This window comes from Ochlerotatus camptorhynchus, unplaced genomic scaffold (genome assembly GCF_037179485.1).
Source record: "Ochlerotatus camptorhynchus isolate MF236.1 unplaced genomic scaffold, CSIRO-AGI_Acam_v1.1 ptg000052l, whole genome shotgun sequence".
NCBI classification, from domain to species: Eukaryota; Metazoa; Arthropoda; class Insecta; order Diptera; family Culicidae; genus Ochlerotatus; species Ochlerotatus camptorhynchus.
The window spans coordinates 340,547-345,645 of NW_027040542.1; the positions used below are offsets into that span (position 1 = coordinate 340,547).

The 5,099-nt window shown below is 39.2% G+C and overlaps 1 pseudogene; it reads left to right on the forward strand.

Moving 5' to 3' along the window:
• The first annotated feature begins 1,930 nt into the window (after positions 1 to 1,930).
• Positions 1,931 to 4,176, forward strand: LOC135717188 (histone H2A-like; annotated as a pseudogene).
• The last annotated feature ends 923 nt before the right edge of the window (positions 4,177 to 5,099 follow it).

Sequence of the window (5,099 nt, forward strand, 5' to 3'; positions counted from 1 at the left end):
GAAGTCAACGGATGACGGAGCAACTAATCTTATCGTTCACCTCACCTGCCCTATCATGAGGGCCCATGCTTGTATGTGCCAAGTTTCAGTTCAAATCTTCCAGACACCCCTTGCGTTGATTTCCTTCTTGGTCAGGTCACTTGAGAAAAGACCCCATTCTAAGCATCCAATATAATAATCATCAAATATAAAGCCATTAAGACCAAGACAAACCCCTTTGCTCCAAAACTCCTGCCTTCCATTCACCAGTCTTCCTTAATAAACATAGCTCCTGCGGGGGAGATCCAGGGCATTCTGGTGCAGCTGACGGAGGATTTATGCTCTATCATCTTTGGCCCGGACTTTGGTGTGTACCTACTGATGATACCGTGCTGCTGCTGCTGCTGCTGCAAGGAATTCCTTTTACCCTAGTGCAACAACGGCAGCTGCCGTTAGATCTTCTTACCTACGTGTGCAGTGCCACAGTGTTCGACCGAGTTCGAGACCTACCGAAGAAGGCGGAATGAATGTTGGCTTTCAGGAGATTTTCTGCACCAACGAGTTTAATTAGTTTTGTCGAGTGCGGGCCCAGCAGTGATAAATGAATTTCTTCAATTTTCTCAACTGCTCTCGGAGGAACAGAAAACTGCAACAACGAAAAGTATTTTTATCTTATTTAAAGGATTTTTTTTTTTAATTTTGGGAATGCTTCTGAACAAATATAGATCGAAAAACGGGGCCGGCGTAGTGGTTAGCATCCACGCCTCTCACGTTAAAGGTCACGAGCTCTAATCTAATCCCGGGAAGTCACGAGTGACTTAAAATATGTGAAAAAAGACTTTAATATTTAAAAATAATAATCTGACAATCCGAGAACTATTTTCATTGTTTTAAAACATAACTTAATAATAACAATGACACGTGCAGTGCACACTGGGGACAAAATCGAAACAATGTGTTAAAATTCAATAACTTCGGTGCTCGCAGGAACAAGAGACTAAAAAAAGTTGGAAGGGTTGTATACTAGATACGACCGCAGGGTTGGCGTTGGATAACGTCTGTTATGTGTTGTATTTAATTGTGTATATTAGATTTTAGGAATATTCCTTAATAAATCTTTTGCGAAAGTTTGGTGGCTGAAAAGGGCCGTTTTGTTGGGCTGATGTTGTTGGGTTTGCTCTACTCTGTCGCCCTGGAGGAGCTTTGGAATGATGTTGGTAGTTCGAAGACAGACAGCATCTCCCCTTCCAGCGTTCCCACACCCCAGTATAGTCCCCAAATTTAAGTGTAACTGTGATATTCTGGATAGAAATTGTCTTCAAAACTAACTCTTTGTCGAATTATTGGTGGCCCTGAAAAGGGCCGTTTTGGTTGTGGTTTTGTAATGATAGACTGAATAAATGATTATGTTTGAAAAAATTCAGTTTTTGCTCCGATCAACAACCATACGGGGCAATATGAGCACCCTAGTAAAAGTTAAGGTTTTGACAGGTTTTCACTAGAAAATAACATGCAGGAATCAAGTGAAATAGAAACATAAGTTCTTTTAGCAACAGTTACGTGTATTGCTCGCTGTAGAACCAGCGGATCAGTAAAATGTAATATAGTGAATGCGATGCTTGTTTTCTTGACTGCATATCTTATAATATTCTAGAGATTTTGAGCTAATGTTACATTTCCATTATTATCTTAGACATGTAATTGAATTTTGATACGGTTTTCATGGAGATGCATATTAGAAGCGTTTTCAACAAGTTTGTAAAAAAAATAGATTGAGTTAATAGGTATTATGCCCAAACGAACGGTTGCCCATCTCGCCCCGTATGGTCTTCTTGCCCCCATCGCCTCTATTGGACTGAATTCGGAAACGCTCATGTCCAACCGGTTTTCGTTTTGGGCTGGACATTCTCTAAAGCAACATATTTTAAAAATCTGGGAAAATCTGGAACATAATTAAAAATTCTTGAAATAAACGTAATAACATATAAGTGATATCTGGGTAAGTATCTGGCAAGACGATTGAAAATCTGGAAAATCAAATAAATCAGGAATACTGGCAACGCTGTCTCGTTTCATGCCCGTAGAGACAACCGACACTCATCCCATTTTCAGTATTTTGCTACCCACAGTGTTTATTGTACCGTCCCTGTATTCATAATATGCTACTCGACGCAGGTATAAAACCACCCTCGACGGTCGAAATGTCATCATTACAGTTTCAGCATCGAACTGTTCGTGTCGTTCGCATTATGGCTGGACGTGGAAAAGGAGGCAAAGTCAAGGGAAAGGCAAAGTCCCGTTCGAGCCGCGCTGGATTGCAGTTTCCAGCAGTGATGTCACATTTTTTCGAAGTTCAATCTGTATTTTCATCGCAAAAAATCTTTTTAATCTGTATCTGGCTGACAAAAATCTGTAAAAAATCTGTATAATTTCTACATTATGGTCTCAGTGCGGATTTACGCAAATCTCTATTGAGCAAATTCATAGTTTAGAAGGAGTTTGTTCAATGTTTAGAATCATGAAAAATTACTAAAGTTTGCTTTCTAAAGAATTTGTCTATTTTAAAAATCATGAAATCCTACAATCTTGATTTTTTAAAGTATTTTGTATCTCTTCTACTGTCTGAAAACACGAAACATTACGTACCAGTTATAAGAGACAAATCTGTTTCCGACTGAAAATTTTCTTAATGAAGTAACTATCACAATTCCCTAGAATTTGATTTATTTATGTCTCAGATTACGCAAACCTTTATCTGGAAATTGGACATAACACAGATCTTTTACATGAAGTTTAGTCCAATTGCATACAATATTCTTTGTTTCTGTAATTACGCTTTTCAAATATAAAAATATCCAGTTGATTCTTCGACTCACAAACTGTAATCAACCACGTTGTGGGTTTTCTAAAATGGCTTGTTTACTGGGTTGGCAAAAATATATTTCATTAACCTTCGTATCTGTCACCATGTGACAAAGGTAATTAAACAAATAGAAAGGAAAACTAATATTCCTTCCAACGAACATCTGTACATCAGAAGTCCATTCGAAAGATTCCAAGTCCATTCGAAGCTAAAACAATAATAATTTATGTAGTTAAAAATACTATTTGGGTTTGATGTGAGGGGGGCGACGCATCTAAATCTTAATTTTAGATGCTCAATAAATCTCACACTAGCGAATAAATCTTCGAAAAATCTTCTTTCATTTCTCGCATCCACTTGCATCGCGCATCATTTTTTTGCAGGAAATCTTCAAAATCGTGATAAATCTAATTTCTATCTACTCAGCGTACGCGCAGCTAGCCACAGCAAAACACAATATTTCCTGCATCGTAGATAGAGTCGCCCCCCTCGGTTTGATGCTCAGATTGAATTCAAGCTGCTCAAAAGGAAGAAACGATTTATTACCGGAATCAATAAATATAAAAAAAAAAAACAATACAAAATATATTCCCTTTATTTGAAAAATCTGAAAAATCTGTATATTTTTCAAAAATCTGTAATCTGTATATACAGATATCTGTATCAAAATATTAAAAAAAATCTGTATGATTACAGATAAATCTGTATATGTGGCATCACTGGTTTCCAGTCGGTCGTATTCACCGTCTACTCCGAAAGGGCAACTATGCCGAGCGTGTTGGAGCCGGTGCTCCCGTCTACCTGGCTGCCGTGATGGAGTATCTGGCCGCTGAAGTTCTCGAGTTGGCAGGAAATGCCGCTCGTGACAACAAGAAAACCCGGATTATCCCACGTCACCTGCAGTTGGCCATCCGCAACGACGAAGAGCTGAACAAACTTCTTTCCGGAGTGACCATCGCTCAGGGTGGTGTCCTGCCAAACATCCAGGCCATCCTGTTGCCCAAGAAGACCGAAAAGAAGGCCTAAATTCGATCGAAGTTCCCACCCTTTAACAAAATCCGTCCTTTTCAGGACGACCAATTTGATGGTAAAGAGTTTCGTTTTCAAAACAGTTTCCTTCGTGGTGCGCAAGGAATGATAAAATGAATCCATTAAAAACATGGTTGAATCTTTCTGTCATGCTCTCCCTAGTTAATTGATATCCTCATCGAGTAAGTTCGATGATGGTTGATTAGTGTAGGCGTGTCTTGAATTCCAAGAAATTAACCAGTGCAGTGTTATCATTCCATCCATATCTAAAATTAAACCACGAATCCTTGGGAATGATCGTGACACGCTTCATATGGATGACGAATCTTCCTCATCTCATCCTCAGAAAATGGTACCCATTATTTTAATCGGCATCCTTTTGAAAAATTCCCCTCACAAAAAGGCTTTTCATGTACTGTCAGAGGGTAGGGGGAGAGGGGCAATTTAATTATTACTAAAATGAACGAAATTAACGATGTGCGCTTCCATCGTGCAAACTTTATTTTGATTGCCGAAGCACACTCAAAAATTTACCACATAGGTATCTAATGGATGAAAACCATGTGAATTTCACATAGCTAAATATCCCACCACAAAATCACATGAATATCAGGAGGCCGATGAAAGTCATGAAAAAAGTGTCGGAAAGGCATTAGAAAATTAATCGTTAAACTCTTTCTTGATAATGTTGTGGCCCTGAAAAGGGCCATTTTTCCAACGCGCTCGGCGTAGTTGCCCGGTGAATACGACCGACTGAGAACTGCAGCAACTGGGCATTCCATGACGGCGGCCCAGTATACCGGAGCACTGGCACCAACGCACTAGGCGTAGTTGCCCTTTCGCCCCCAGGCTCTGCTGCTGTTGCTCTACTTCCGCTGCTCTGGTACTGCTGCTCTGCTGCTCTGCTGCTGGGTCGACGATCGGATACACAATGATGGAACGGGCGACTTGACTTAAAAATGATCTTTATTTCTTGTGTTTTTGTGGTTTACATTTATGAATTTTTTCAAGTGACACAGATGCGTCTTTTCAACTTTAGTTCATTTGAGATATTAATTATTATTTACAGTTACTAGTCCTATCAGGCCTATTTTAAAGTATGACCACCTTGGTGGGATTGGTTTGATTTGAATTGGAAAAAGGAGACTACTTATAACTACTATTTACAACTACAACTAACCTACAACTACTATATGCACCTAACCTACTATATACAAGTTGCTTATCA